The sequence below is a fragment of the Eretmochelys imbricata genome, chromosome 11 (assembly GCF_965152235.1).
Source record: "Eretmochelys imbricata isolate rEreImb1 chromosome 11, rEreImb1.hap1, whole genome shotgun sequence".
In the NCBI taxonomy this organism is placed as follows: domain Eukaryota; kingdom Metazoa; phylum Chordata; order Testudines; family Cheloniidae; genus Eretmochelys; species Eretmochelys imbricata.
The window spans coordinates 32,912,437-32,929,400 of NC_135582.1; the positions used below are offsets into that span (position 1 = coordinate 32,912,437).

The 16,964-nt window shown below is 41.3% G+C and overlaps 1 protein-coding gene across 2 annotated transcripts in view; it reads right to left on the reverse strand.

The window, feature by feature from the left end:
- Positions 1-16,729, reverse strand: part of BAZ2B (bromodomain adjacent to zinc finger domain 2B) — a 255,923-nt gene extending 239,194 nt beyond the window's left edge. For both annotated transcript variants that reach the window (XM_077829691.1, XM_077829690.1), the window contains exon 1: positions 16,685-16,729. The gene's annotated coding sequence lies outside the window, so the exon portion shown is untranslated. The remainder of the gene's footprint in view (positions 1-16,684) is intronic.
- Positions 16,730-16,964: the final 235 nt, after the last annotated feature.

The window sequence follows — 16,964 nt, forward strand, 5'->3', positions numbered from 1 at the left end:
AGGAGTCCTCTCTTTTACCTAATAATGAACATATTGCTCAGTTAAGGAGCAATATTGATGGTCTCTGACAGGATTCCAATCCTGTCCTCCTTGGAAAGTAGGAGTAGCTATGACAGAGGTTTAGTCTGCAGTGTAGGGCTTTCCCATCAGTGATATCAATGGGTCACCTTCCTCTTTTGAGATTTCACTTTTCATTGCACAAGCTGAAAGGACCTCCATTGGCAGCCTATCAGCACCTAGAAACCCCTATCATGGACCAGCGTCCCATTGTGCTAGGCACTGTACAAACATAAAAGATGCTTACAATCTAAGGATAACAAAAAGAGTCAACAGGAAGACAGACAGACAAACAAGGGAAGCACAATGAAACAAAGACACTAACCACAAAGCCATCAGGCTGCTCCACAAACTTCCTTTATTTTTTATTATATAGTGTCTTATCTGTAAAAAATGCGTATTTTCCAGGCCAGCATGAAGACCCTATGATCAGTGTGCAATTCTGACATAAAGCGGTCTTATCAGCTCATTCGGTCACTTTGGCAGAGAGAAGTAACATTGATGACTGATCTACGCTACCATTTAAGTTGATGTAACTTATGTTGTTATGGGCCATGAGAACGACACCCCTCTGAGTGACACAAGTTACATCAAGACACTCTCCCACCAACATAGCTTCCGTCTCTCGCGTAGGTGGAGTAATGATGCCGACGGGAGAGCGCTTTCCCATCTGCGTAGCGCATCTTCACTAGACGTGCTGCTGCAGCACAGCTGTATTGGTGCAGCTGTGCCACTGTAGCAAGGTAGTGTAGTCTTGCTCTGAGAAGGCCAAGCAGGATAAAGGGGAAATACAGGCATGCAGAGGTAGGGGGTATAGGGGAGAACAAGAAGAAAAGGCCAGGTAATAAGAAACAGACAGAAAGAGAAGGCAGTTCTGATTTATGCTTCTTTTTTAAGATAATTTTTTAATTCAAGGAGATAGAGTATTTAAAAAAAAGAACTTAAGAAAACTAAACAGACAAAAAAGGGTCAGAAAGGGAGAAAATGGAACAAATAAATTAAAAAGAATGAAAAAAACAACTCAGAGAGTGGTACAAAGCTGCCCATTCTGATCATGGATATTGAGACCGAAAAAGCCCAACCTTTTCCTGTCTTTACAAAACATAGATCAGAAAGCCATTACCTTTATTTTTGAAATCTCTTTATCAACACTGCAACCCTAAACTCAGGTGCTCCAGATATTCGTTGTAGTTTATAAAGTTGCTTATCATTCTATTCTCAAAACACAGAGGATTACTGAGATCTAATTAAATTAGGAGTCAAAATGGATCAAGTAAACAAAAATAAATAAATAAATTATTCTACTCCATGTTGCCAGAACATCCCTGAACAACAACTTCCTTTTCTTTTGGGGAAAAATAATAGATTAATAGCCTTACTAATGAACAGTTATCTATCTCCACAGAGGCACTGCTCTCGGGTCTGTACCAAAGACAAATTACTTCAGTCCCTAGTCCACTAAAAATTGTAAATCTATCGGCACCTCTCAAAAAAAATTGGAGGTATCCCCTGTATCTCAACTAACCACACCTACAAATTGTGAGGGAGGGCACCTACTTAACCATAGTGATATTGTAAGTGAATTGGTTAATAAATGTAATAAGTGTTAATACAAATGTAATTACGTTTAAATCCGCTTTATGTCTGACCATATTTCTACCTATATCCACATCACCGACAAAGTACAAAAACAAGTTTGTTTACACTCTGTTGGTAAACAAACCATTTAAATGTTCTTGTGAAATTACATCTCTGGTTTCTCAAAAGTTAGCCAGTCAGTCAGTCAAAGTGAAAGACAGCAGAAACACACCTGGAGATTATAGAAATTGAAGGGTATTTCTGCCTTAGAAACACATTTAGGTTCCTTCACCAAAATATAACTCATTCCAGTCCATCCATCTCTTTCTTCCAGTACACTTTTTTTTTTTTTTTTTTTTTTTTTTAAGAAGCAAAAGTGAATTGTAGCACTTGAAAAAAGTACTAGAGTGACGACTTTGCTCTCCATCTACCCACAGCACAGGCCACAGCTGTGCAAACTCCTCACACAGATCCACCAGAGACCTAACTGTAACTTGAGACGGCCACTTCTTGACATCCAGGTCATTAAAGGACCCATACCCATTAAATTCCTGATCTTTCTGCTAAGACAGCCAACTCAGCTGCCCACTGTACACACATTTTGTACTACGAACTGACTTGATACCACCAACTCTCCTTTGTCACATAGTGATCCCACAGTACAACCATCAGATGGCAACACCAAACCCTAAACCATGTATCATAGTCACAACAGTCACTCTTTATAAAGCTATCCTTGGGATTTAAGTATTTTGAAGATTGTAGGGGATGCATTATACAGAGGGAATTCCCTTTTAAATCGGAATGATACAGCCTCATATTGGGAGTAGCATTTTAACAAAAGCCTTATATAACAAACTAAAGTATGCAATATATATAAAGGTAATAGTAAGATGTGTTGGGATGTGAAGATGAAGAGGTAAACAAAATATACCTCTTGAATTTTTAAACAACTCTTGTAATTCAAATAGGCCACCTTAGTTCTGGTTTAGCACTGTTTAAACAGTAGTGTTTCATAAAATTATTAAGCATTCTAGCCGGGGCACTGGGTCGGGGCCGCACCATGCAGCTCCCGGAAGCCACGGCATGTCCCTTCTCCAGCTCCTACCAGGAGGCACGGCCAGGCAGCCCTGCACGCTGCCCCATCCACAGGCACCTCCCCTGCAGCTCCCATTGGAGCACGTAGGAGCCGGAGCGGGGCCATGCCGTGGCTTCCGGGAGCTGCATGGTACGGCCCCGACCCAGTGCCCCAACTGGAACGCCGGAGCGGGGCTGAGCCACATGGTGTGCCTCGCAGACCAGCTTAAAACAGCTTACAGGCCGTAGTTTGCCCACCCCTGAAATAGAGAAATTGGATATGAGGTATTAGAACTTGATAAACTGTAATCAGAAGAGGTAGCTACTACAAATAAAATTCTCTGGGTAACATGTTTTAATGGAAAAAAAAAAAAACTCCTGGGAGAATTCTTGGCCACTGCACATGTGCAGAATTTATGGCCCCCACAGATTTCTTTGTTTCCCCACAGAAAAATGACTTTCTGAGGGAGAAGCAAAGGGAAGCCACAAGAGCGGTCATGCGACTCTCCTCAACAGTATGTTTCGGGTGCCCAGGACAGCTGGCAGAGAGGTAAATCAGCGTGTGGTAGGGGGCAGGACTGGGGAAGACCTGGCTGGTGGCTCCTTCCCTGCTCCAGGATCAGCTGCTAGTCCTGGTTCGGCTGGGAAGGATGGGACTTCCTCTTCCCCTGCATGGCATCCGGGGCCAGATCAAACCCACCCCAGATTTCTCCCCCATCTGCAGGAAGCTGTGCAAACCACACACACACACACACACACACACGCTTCCTACTCCCATCGTTCCTGAGCTACAGGGGGAGGGATCCCTGTACAGCGAGCTTCTCCCACATCCTCCAACCTCCATGCACCCAGACCCCCTCATACCTCACTGAGCCTCACCCCCGCACACACTCAGAACCCCCCGATAAGCTCCACTCCCCTGCACCTGGACCACCCTGACAAGCCACCTGCACCTGGATCCCCACCCCACCAAGCCCCAAGTAGCTGCACCTGGTTCCCCCTGCATCTGGACCCTCACTAACCTCCTGCACACACATCCAGACCCCCTTACCGAGCTCTATTCCCCCCACACCCAGACCCCCACTGAGCCCCAACCACCTTCACTTGGACCCCCATGCAGAGTCCCATTACCGTTGCACCCAGAACCCCCCAACAAGCCCCTGTGCAGCCAGATCTCCCCAGCACCCAGATCCCACACTGAGCTGCCCACACCCAGATTGCCCCACACAGAACCCTCTCAAACCACACCAAACCCCTCCACGCTTGGGTCCTGTCTTGCTGAGCCTGCCTGCCCAGACCTGCAGCAGCTGGCACGGAGGGGCAGGGCCCTGGCGTGTTTCTGAGGCAGGCCCGGTCCTTGCACTTTGTCAGGGTTGGGTGCAGATTCACTGCTGAGTTCATGTCCCAGGGGAGAGCTGCACAGTGATCTTCCACCTCTGTACAGCCAGTGGCCTGTGCTCCCCAATCCCATGCGGGACCTTCCATATTTATTTGACAAATAAAATTTGCAGACTTTTAAAATATCGTGCTCAGTATTTTTTATTTTTTGGTGCAAAATGCCATCAGGAGTATAAAATATATATATATATATATATATATATATATATATATAAACTGGCTTAAAAGGGCCTTTTTTTCTTTTTTAGGCTTAAATTCATATCACATTACACTACTGGTACAACAGAAGGTTTTCAATGGATCAAAGCATTAATAAACATGACAATTAAAGGTACATGGTAGAAGTCTATGATAGACGAGTAGAGGTACACTAACTGTTTCCCCAATAAGAGGAAAATATCCTTTTTGTGGCACAAGACAACTACTGTTTCTACTGCACTTAGGACACAGTGCCATTTACACTTATGATTGATTGACTGGAATCATGAGAAACATCTAATGGTTAAGAGACATAAGAGGGACATAGATATGATTCATAAAATACTTCCATCTCCATTTCAGTTTCACTTGGTTGCATGTTTTGTTATGGAAGGTTTGGCCACTGTGTTCAGTGAAGTCTTGTGTACACCTGAAGTTTGCCAAATTCAGAACCAGTATCCTGAAGAGCATACAGGCCGAAAGATTTTTTAAAAAATTAAAACAAAAAAATCCACTAACTCTCTTCTCACTTGCACCAGTTTTGCATCATTGGCGTCAATGGAGTCACTTCTGAAGAAAATGCATGCTTTGCTTGCCTTTAGCTGCATCATGTCAGGGAACAACATGTCAGGGAACAGGTTTGCTCTCAGACCAGGCAACAGGATTAGCTTGTTACATGTTGAAGGCCTAGTTTCCCTTATGGTGTAGGAAGCACTCAAAAAGATTTGTTTGCAAGTTACTAAGACTCTCTGTGCTGGAATTCTCCCACAAACAGAAGATAAACTGAGGTAAAGGAAGTCTTTCCACACCTGCAAATTTTCTTAATTCAAAAGGTTTATTCTGTCTTCTCTTCTTGTGATAAAGTGCATTACAACAGGGTTGCCTGTGGGAACTAACACAAAGTAGCAGGATTACAGATTTCTGAACAATTTTCTGAAGTTCTCTACAGTAGTCAAAACAGTCATCTGTAGGACACTGTATAGCACGGACTTTTAGATAAAACAGGTTTACCACTGGTAAAATGCTTGTGGATGATTTCAAACATCCAATTTGGAAGCATATTTGATCAAAATAATTTTAGCCTGTGGATGATCCCCTTTGGTTGTACTGGAGTTTAATTTTCACCTGTTCCAGTGCATAAGGAAGCTAGAAAATCCAGCTCTATACAATATGTAATTTCAAACTCTTTGTAAGTTGTATTTAGTTGGCCAATATCCCAGGTGAAAATTGTGCATCTGCATGCAAGTGCAAATCAGTGTCAGTATGATACACTAAGAGTCAAAACCTTCATTAAAACAATCTGAGATAAACCACCCCAAAAACAAACTAGGTCTGAACAAAAAGTGTTATGTGCCTCAGACAGATTTCACTTCTCCCCTGTAACACAGATGCCTGTTTATATTTATTTCTATTATAAAGTTGTTTAATTCTGCTAATGGGTGAAGGGTTATGCTAGCAACTAATTCAAAACAACATGAGCTGCACACACAAATTTTTCACATGGTATTCATAGAACTGACCTTACAATATTACTACCAAACAAAATTATTGGCAATATCATGGCAGCCAGGTAGAGTATGAAACATCTCTGGAAACTGGAGTTGGAAAATAAATAAGGGACTCCACCTCCTCTAGCCAGCAAACAGAGTTTGGCAGAAACCATGCTCTCAGATGCCAGGTTAGACATTGTTTTTGTATCCCCTCCTCTTTCCTTAGGAGCTAATTCCTGAAGCATTGATAATGTAAGTCTTGGCCATAAACTATATAGCTATATTGTCTGCCTAGTAAAATGGGAGGAGAAAAAGGGGTAAATTACAAAAACAAAAGTATAAAAACAAAGGACTAAAATGAAAGAACTAGTGATAACCATGAAATTTTACCTCAGACTGCTCACATATTTTTAACCTACTGCCTGAGCAAGATGACAAAGGCCCTACCACATGCCTTTGATTATGGCTGAGTGCGAACAGGAACAGTGAGCCTGCAGATTTTATTAGTGGCTATTTATTAAAAGAAACTTCTACTCTGTTTTTTGGGAGGTTATAACGTTCACTTTTTGATGCACTTCCCACCCCCCACCCGTGGCTGCCCAGGTTCAGGAAGCAAGCACATGCTTGACCCAAGTATTTGCTAAGACAAAGGGCTGACTGGTGAACCTGTAACTGTCACAAATAAATTTGCTCTGAGTTTGAGAGGAAAAAAAAAAAAAAAAACTCTTGAGAGAAGAGAGAGCACATTGAAAAACTGATGGGAGGTAATACAGAACTCACTGAGGGACAGAGAGGGAATCAGGGCTCAAACATAGAGTTTGCACCTAGCCTGCACCTAGAATCTGCGTGTAGTGTTTCTTGCTAAAATCCTTTCCCCTGCATTTCTCAAAACTGGTGACTGAGATAAAGAATGGAATTTTCTAAGGGAGTTTTACCATTGACTTCAATGGGAATAGATTCAGCTCAATATTAAGCAGTTCTGAAAGTTTCACCTTAAATGTCTATTCACACTTGAAGACTTCATGCAAGAAAGCTGTAACTGCAGAAAGGTCTGCTAAGGTACGATATACCATTTCTTTTGTAAACAAATGAAGAGGAAGTTACAATCAAGTTACAATCTGTTGGTCTCCTAAAAACAGAGTTCCTTAATATAAGTTCACTTGTTGATGGAAGAAAAGCAGGCGGGGATTCACCTCCACTTAACAACTGACACCTACTCCGAAAGGCAGGAAAAAAACCTCAGAAGCAAACAGGATCATGGAGGTCACATACATCTGTTCTGAAACCAGCCAACAGAGAAAAGATAGTAATACCAGAAGCTTCTGTAAGATGAAACCACACCTCTGGAAGCTTTCCCGAATGTGACTGTGGATGTAGTCTGTGAAGGAGAACAGAGAAGCAGGAATTCAAGAAAGGATGAGTCCATAGGCCAGTAACTAGAAAGGGGTACAGTGTGGAATCCAAGGACTTGGTAGGCATCCCTACAGAGTTTGAAGCTCCTCTAAAAATATTTCTTGTGAGGAGATTAAAATAATAAAAACTATTTGCCAATTTCATGAATTTTGTAAATTTCACACACACTATTATGAATGTCATATTTACTCAAACACCGTATCTTCAAATTTGCATTCACAGTATTTTACATTTCTACAGCACTTTCCACATGAGGTCCCCCAGGACACTTTAGAAACACTAGTGAATTAATCCCCAGGACATGCCTATAGAGATACATCTATTAAAGTAATATCCATTTTACATAAGTGTGCACACCATGTTTAAACGGAAATTGCACACATTAGTTGTCTTGATACTAACTGCTTAGGGAAAATACTAATCGGATCTTAAATTGATTAAATACAATGTATTGGACACATACAAAGTGCTGCTTTAGAACAAGTTGATACTATTATCTTCTTAATTTGAACCAAAATGGACTAAACAGTAGTTGAGGCTTCACGGGACTTGCCTAGACTAAGTTACACTGGAAGTTAAAGCCATATCTGCTTATGAGTAAGGGATATGGTTATTACATGATTTTAGAGAAGACAAATATGGGAACTCATTATCTTAGAAAGTATTACTATTTATTCGCTAAATTTACGCTTTCTGCAACTCCACAAGAATGGAATTACACTAGGATGAATTTGGCTCATTGTGCCTGTGAAATTAAGAGGAGAAAACTCTCACCTAAGAAGAAAAACTGGAAGTAAAGTAGAGAGGATAACAACTGCATAATTTGGGGAAATCTTTGGCCTCTGTAGCTCGAAAACATTGTTCATCGCACCTGTGTTACTGGTTGTTAAATAAGCATATTCCAAACGAATTTTGTGTAAAACAGTTATTAATTTGGTTAAGTACATTTAAAAAGTAAAAAAATTAAAATAATTATTTTAAAAGTTATTAATCCACAAGCTATCATACAAATACTTTTATTTCAAATCATATAAAAACCACCATGATTTACAGGACAAACTTCCTACAATCATTAGAGAGGCAAAACTTTGGATTTGCAGAATAATGACTAAGTTACTGTGACTTACAACACTTCCTCAGCTCTCGTCCTCTAGCGCCCCTACTCTACTTGCGCTACACCGATGACATCTTCATCATCTGGACCCACGGGAAGGACGCCCTTGAGAAATTCCACCTGGATTTCAATAATTTCCACCTCACCATAAACCTCAGCCTGGACCAGTCCACACAAGAGATTCCACTTCCTGGACAATACAGTACAAATAAGCAATGGTCACATAAACACCACCCTATAACGGAAACCTACTGACCACTATACTTACCTACATGCCTCCAGCTTTCATCCAAACCACATCACAACACAATCCATTGTTTACAGCCAAGCCCTAAAATACAACCGCATTTGCTCCAATCCCTCAGACAGAGACAAAACACTGCAGGATCTCTATCAGGCGCTCTTAAAACTACAATACCCACCTGGGGAAGTGAAGAAACAGATTGACAGAGCCAGAAGGGTACCAAGAAGTCGCCTAATACAAGTGATATTTGGCTGGATTCAATGATACAATGGATTTTACCTTATTCACTTTAATCTTTTAAACTGTAAACCAGATTACTGAAATTCAGACTTATTTGACAGATTTAAACAAACCCTTACCAACTGATGCTTTATTACAGGATAGGCCCAACAAAGAAAGTAACAGAATGCCACTAGCCATCACCTACAGCCCCCAGCTAAAACCTCTCCAGCGCATCATCAAGGATCTGCAACCTATCCTGAAGGACGATCTCTCACTCTCACAGACCTTGGGAGACAGGCCAGTCCTCGCTTACAGATAGCCCCCCCAACCTGAAGCAAATATTCACCAGCAACTACACACCACACAACAAAAACACTAACCCAGGAACCAACCCCTGCAACGAACCCTGCTGCCAACTCTGTCCGCATATCTATTCAAGGGACACCATCATAGGACCCAACCACATCAGCCACACCATCAAGGGCTCGTTCACCCGCACATCTACTGATGTGATATATGCCATCATGTGCCAGCAATGCCCCTCTGCCATGTACATTGGCCAAACCGGACAGTCTCTACACAAAGAGAATAAATGGACACAAATCAGACATCAAGAACTGTAACATTCAAAAACCAGTAGGAGAGCACTTCAATCTCCCTGGACACTCAAACAACAAACTTAAAAGTCGCCATTCTTCAACAAAAAAAACTTCAAACACAGACTTCAATAAGAAACTGCAGAACTGGAATTAATTTACAAACTTCACACCATCAAATTAGGCCTGAATAAAGACTGGGAGTGGCTAGGTCACTACAAAAAATAATTTTCCCTCTGTTGATACTCACCCCTTCTTGTCAACTGTTGGGAATGGACCACATCCACCCTAACTGAATTGGCCTTGTTAGCACTGACCTCCCACTTGGAAAGGCAACTCCCATCTTTTCATGTGCTGTATATTTATACCTGCTTACTGTATTTTCCACTCATGCATCTGATGAAGTGGATTATAGCCCACAAAAGCTTATGCCAAAATAAATTTGTTAGTCTCTAAGATGCCACAAGGACTCCACATTGTTTTTACTGATACAGACTAACACGGCTACCCCACTGAAACCTGTGAATTTTGGGTTCAATATCTCATGAATGTTTTAATCAGCAATAGGAGTGGTGTATGACTCCTTTCCAAATGTTAGCAAAAGTTGGTTAGCTCAAGCATCTATTAATAATATGATTTAAATTACAGTAAAGCATCAGTTGGTAAAGGTTTGTTTAAATCTGTCAAACAAGTCTGAATTTCGGTAATCTGGTTTACAGTTTAAAAGATGAAAGTGAATAAAGTAAAATCCATTGTATCATTGAATCCAGCCAAATATCACTTGTATTAAAATGAATGGCTGTAAAAAGGAAGACTTAAAAATATATGTTTTTAGTTTGAATTAAGAGTGACCGATTCAAATGAAAAAAACCTACTTTTACTAGTGAAATCACAATCAGCTACGCATATGGCAGCCATGCACACAACCAGTTTTACAAGGCATTCCTGAAGAAACACAGATTTTTGTTCTGAAGTCTCAAACTAAAATGAAACCTCTGGAAAAGTGCATACTGTGTTTGCTCATTTCATAAAGTGAAGCTGGCTCCTCACATCAGTGCAACAGTTTTATTCTTTAATATTATCCTGGAGGAGTAGCAGTAGCAATGGCAACTTGTGATTTAGTTATGGTGTGTGCACACGCGTCCGATATATAAATATACATACACACACACACTCTACGGTTTGGAAATTATTCTATGACATTTTCACTACAGGAAACTTTACCTATATATTACTTATAGCTAAATAAGCAATTAACTTTTTACTAACAGCATGTCAATTAAGTAATTTATGGGGGTTTTTTTATCCACCAAAGTTAACTTTACTGTATTTTGAAGGAAAAGGAGGAAATAGAAACAATTTAGGTTCTAAAGATCAATCTTGAGCATCCAATACTTGCATTCCCTATTCTATATAAAAATACACATTACAAGATTCTCATATAAAAAATAAAGAAGACAGGAAGATAACACTTAAAAACAAGATTTCTCACATTTGTACTGTTTTGGGATGGCAAAGAAGAAAAGAATAGAGCATGCATAGGAAGAATAAAAACAGCATGTAATCATAACTTAAGGGACAAATGCCACGATATGAGGCATAGAACCTGACATTCCGACTGGCATATCGGATATTGCTGAATTTACTGACTTTTTCTCAATTTCATCAGAGATGTTTTGTGTTAAATAAAAAAAAATGGCATTCAATTTCTGTTTTAAAAAACAAAATGAATAAACAGCACTTATTACTACTTGGGAGGCTTCAGCCATCAGAAAAATGCATATTTAAGGAGATTTTAAAATACATGTTATCTGGTAGAAGCAAGATGACCTAATGCGTATTTAGTTTTAAAAATAGGGCTACTCCATATGTCCAATGTATTTTTAATGGGGATCAATTCATATCCTTAATAGGCTCACTATGAATACTGGGTATGCATATCTTACTCTTGAGGGCATTCTGCACACAAAAATTAAAAATTCTGCACACAATATTTTAAAATTCTGCAAATTTTATTTGTCATATAAATGTGGAAGTTCCGACATGGCATTGGGGAGCACAGGCCACTAGCTGCACAGAGGTGGGAGATCACTGTACAGCTCTCCCCCGGGACATGAACCCAGCAGTGAAGCTGCACCCAACCCTGACACAGAGCAAGGACCGAGCCTGCCCCAGAAACACCCCAGTGCCCTGCCCCTCCGTGCCAGGTGCAGCAGGTCTGGGTAGGCTGGCTCAGCAAGGCAGGATCCAAGTGTGAAGGGGCTTAGTGTGGGGTATCCGGGTGTGGGTTGAGAGGGTTCTGTGAGGGCAATCTGGGTGCAGGCGGCTCAGTGTGGGATCGGGGGGAGGGGAGTATCTGGATGCACAGGGGCTTGCTGGGGGGTTCTGGGTGCAATGGTAATGGGACTCCGCAGGGGGGGTCCAGGTGAAGTTGGTTCTGGGTGTGCAGGGGTCAGTGGGGGTCCAGATGCTGGGGGAGTGAGGATCAGTGGGTGGGGATCCAGGTGCAACTGATTGGGGCTCAGTGAGGTGCAGGTGCCTCATTGGGGTGCTTCAGGTGCATCATGGGGGTCTGAGTACGGGGGAGTGAAGCTCAGTGGGATGGTCTGAGTATGAGGGGGTCTGGATGCACCGGGTTTGGGCGGATGGGGGAGCAGCTCCCCTTACAGGGATCTCTCCCCCTGCAGCTGAGGAGCGATGGGTGTAGGAAGTGGGGCAGGGGGAGTTTGCACAACTTCCTGCAGCTGACAGAAAAATCTGAGGGTGCCATGCAAGGGAAGAGGAAGTCCCATCCTCCCCAGCCCAGCCAGGACTAGCAGCTGAGCCTGGTACAACATAGGAGACACCAGCCGGGTCTTCCCCAGTCCTGCCTACTGCCCCACAGTGATTTCTCTCTCTGCTGGCTGCCTGGGCACCCGAAACATACAGCTTGGGAGGATCTCATGACCACTCTTGTGGCTTCCCTTTGCTTCCCAATGAGAAAGTAATTTTTCTGCGGGGAAGCAAAGAAATCCACAGGGGATATAAATTCTGTGCATGCACAGTGGCGCAGAATTCCCCCAGGAGTAAAGCAGTAAGTCCACATAGTCCAATCACAACTGGCTTAGTACTAAGTGATGGTGGCTGCCCGTTTTCATCACCTGATAACTTTCTGGAAAAGTTATTTTTTGTGTTGAAATGTTCATGCTTTGACTGCAGCCAGAGATGAATCTTTGTGGAAAGTCTGAACAAAATCCCTTCACACTGCTTTAGTTCTGTGAAGGCAAGGAAAGACATGCTTTTTCCATATTTAAAAAACAAAACAAAAACTACACACACTTCAATCTTTTCTCGTGCAACACAACATTAAAAAGTGGCTGAAATCTGTTCATAAGTAGTTTTCACTGAGGTCCACAACCACATTTGAAAAACAAAATTGTGTGAACAGCATTCAAGTTATCAGTGACTGAAAATAGGCTATTGCATACGCACAACAGAAAATGTCATTAAGTCAGAGGCTTCACATGCACAGTTCATTTTTCCAATGGACAATCAGACTGCGCCTACACTGGAAGCGAAGGGTGTGATTCCCAGCTCATCTCGCTAAAAACAGTAGCATAGACACTGTAGTGCGGGCAGCAGCAGCAATGGCACAGGCCAGCCATCTCAAGTACATACCTGCAGGGTTGTCTATGGCAGTGGCTCTCAACCTTTCCAGATTACTGCATCCCTTTCAAGAGTCTCATTTGTCTTGAGTAGTCCACATTTCACCTCACTTAAAAACTACTTGCTTACAAAATCAAAGATACAAAAGTGACACAGCACACTCTTACTGAAAAATTGCTCACTTTCTCATTTTTGCCATACAATTATAAAATAAACGAATTTGAATAAAAAGAGTGTACTTAAGTGTATAGCAGGGGTGGCCAAACTTACTGACACTAGGAGCCACGTACAACAGTCTTCAGAAGGTCGAGAGCCAGGGCACACTTGACAGGGTTCCAGGCTTCACCCACACAGGAGGCACCTGCCAGGGCTCAGGGCTTCAGCCCCACTCCTGTTGAAGCCCCAAGCCCCGGCAGGTGTTCCCCACAGGGCTGAAGCCCAAGACCCCCCGCTCCACCACTGGGCAGAAGCACCTACCCCACCACCCCTCTGCAAGGCAGAGATCCGGAGCTCCCCCCACACGTCTAGTAGGTGGAGAATGGGGAGGGCTGGCTCCGCGAGCTGCACTTTAACGGTAAAAGAACTGCATGTGGCCCGTGAGCCACAGTTTGGTCACCCCCTGTGTATGGTACACAGAGCAGTGTAAACAAGTCATTGTATGGAATTTTAGTTTGTACTGACTTCGCTAGGGCTATTTATGAAGCCTGTTGTAAAAGTAGGAAATATCTATATGAGTTGATGTAAACCCTGGAAGACCTCTGAGTACCCCCCACGGGTATATGTACCCCTGGTTGAGAACAACTTGTCTATGGCACTATACATATGCATTTTCCTTCAAAGGTGCACATTTAACCTGTTAATAACATGCATTCGTAAGTACAAATGTTGTTTAAAAAAAACTCTAAGATCTGATCATGATAACCCATCCTCACCTAAGTCATTTTTACTAATATGACTAATCCAATGTAAAGCCCTGATCATGCCAAGACTTCCGTAAAATTAGCTCCTTTGGAGTCAATGGGACTTCTCCTGTACATGAAATTAAACATGTGAGAGAGTTTTTGCAGAATCATGGCTTAAGAAATTGGACATACTTATGTTAGGGATACACTACTTAGCTTATTCACCCCTATGCAGTGGTATCACATAAGGCTTACATACTGCTTTAAAATTCCACTTCAGCAGAAACAGGACCCAATTCAGCCCACACACAAGTACGTGCTTAACTTTAACCAACTGTTTAAATCCAATTGACTTCAGTAGCATTTAAGCATAGGCTTAAATGCTCTGTTGAATTGTGGCTTTAAGCAATACTTACATGATGCATAGGTCTTATGCGGTCACTCTGTTCAGGGGTCAGTTTCACTTTATTTGTATATGTGGCTTTTACATTTTAAAGAAACCTAATGAGGGTTTTCAGCTTTTTTACATTTATGTAAAGAACTGGGAAAGTTAAGGCCTCAGAAGATCAATATACTCAAGCTTTAAGCACATGAGCAGTCTTCACTGAAGTCTTTGGGATTACTCAAGTGCCTAGAATTAGACACATGCTTTAGTAATTCAGGCCTAATATGTTCTTTTTTAAAAATATGTTAAATGCATTATTGAAGTTGAAGTTAAGAAACGCAAAAAAGAAAAGTCATGCTATGATCCTGATTCTGAGTGTGTTGTGATAGGCAAGGACAAAATGTGTTAAAACATTGGTGGGAGATGGACAGACAGATCCACAGATTTTCAGATATGTAGTATTCTCAGTTCCCAGTATTCTTGTAATAAACATATAGTATCAAATACTAGAGATATAAAACATGACCAAAGTTAACTATTCTATAGAAGCAATACCATTTTCCATTTCCTGATTTTTAGAACAATTATGTTAACTATGCAACCTTAACAGCGTATGAACGTTATTTGCAGATAAAGAGCAATCTAGTGTCTTTTCAGACAACTTTTAAATTTTAAATTTTTTTTTTTAAGAGCACAACTCAGTATAGAAGTGGCTCCATCATTGTACTGTATCTGTTTCAACTCGAGTGTATTTTGTCTTAGTCAAGGTCTACCCTATAAACTTATAGCAGTATAACTAAGTCACTCAGGGATGAGAGGTTTCAGAGTAACAGCCGTGTTAGTCTGTATTCGCAAAAAGAAAAGGAGTCCTTGTGGCACCTTAGAGACTAACCAATTTAAGCTCATGCTCAAATAAATTGGTTAGTCTCTAAGGTGCCACAAGGACTCCTTTTCTTTCAGGGATGAGAGAAATCCACACCCCTGAGCAACGCAGTTGTTCTGATCTAGCCCACAATGTAGACAATGCTGTCAACAGGAAGGCTTCTCCTGTCGACATAGCCACCGCCTCCCATGGAGATGGATTAACTACACTGATGAGAGACTCTCTCCCATTGGCATAGCAGCCTCTTCACTGAAACGCTACAGCTGTGCCGATGCAGCATTTTATGTGTAGACCAGTGGTTCTCAACCTATTTATAATTGTAGGCCACAGGTTGAGAACCACAGACCCCTAAGCCCAGCACCCCCAGCCCTGAGACCCCTCCTCAGAGCGGGGCCAAGAGCGGAGCCGCAGGCCTGGGCAGCTGGAACCTGGACCCCGCCCCGCAGCCAGGATCTGGGTTTTTTTAGCACACAGCTGGGCTGCAGCTGTGTGTTAATTGGGCCGCATGCGGGCCGCAGGTTGAAAACTACTGGTGTAAACGTACCCTTAACCAATCAACTGAAAAAAACTAATATTTTTATAGTAAGTATTATGTATTTTTCTTCTGGTGAAGTTCTACACTATTAATTCAAGTTCTGTTTCATCTCCGTATTATCCAATACAAGAGTCAAGACAGACCCCTGTATATGTCAGGTGGGGTGACCACAGGCCTTTCTTCAAACCAGATTTCAATATTACTCTATGACATGGCCATCAAAAGGCACATAGGTAATAAACAGCTGCAGCATTGTTATGTAATGACTTGACCAAATATGTTACCACCCTGAGTTTTAATTACTACTACTTTCTAGCATCCTGTAAGCAGTTTGTGGCAAGAACCATCTCTCTCTCTCTTTTTTTTTTTTGTTTAATAAACTGTGCCTACTACAATGAGGTCTTGGTCCATGACAGAGATTTCTTGGCACTACCAAATTACAAACAGCAAGATAACCAGTACCTTTCGGTAACAAACTTGTTTTACTGAAGAACTACTAGAATTATTTTCCAGTGAAATCAAATATTAGTTCATCATCTAATGTGTAATCTAGTTAACTGTTGCCAGTACAACTCTATCAGGTTTTGGGTTTTTTTAGGTGTGTTATGTAATGTAAGATAAGTTTTTTTAAAGCTAGATGCCTTTTTGAAAATCTAAACTTTAAAGCAAAATTTAAAAACCCACACCCCTACACCAGTAAAAGAATATACATTTAGATTTAAAAAATGCTAATGCATTTTTGTAACAAAGTAGAACAAGGTCCTGCCAATTCTTTTCTCCTTGCAACATTTCATTCCTGCATCCCTTGCATTGTTCCAGATGGCTGTGACTTCAAGTATTGCAAACACAAAATCCTAAATTCAGGATGTGGCAAGGAAGTATATTAGTTATTGTTAAGTCTAAACAGACTAACTTTTTTAGGATGACAAATAGATTAAATTTTTTACCTTTATGGTTCAACTTTGCTGTCTGAGTTTGTTTTAAATAGCCCTAAAGAAAAAAAAATTTAAAAAGATCAGCTCCTGCTGTGAAAGGAAAATATTTAAATACTACGATAACCATTTAGATACAGCTTCCATCATAAAAAAAAGTCTAGAATTACAATATTCTATTTTCACCTACTAAAATATGTTTTTAAAGTGGTGCCTTAGATTTAGAAAAACAAGCAGAGAGTTATGAATAATAAATAACTTTCCAAGTTAAAGGAAATTTCTTCAGGCAAATATT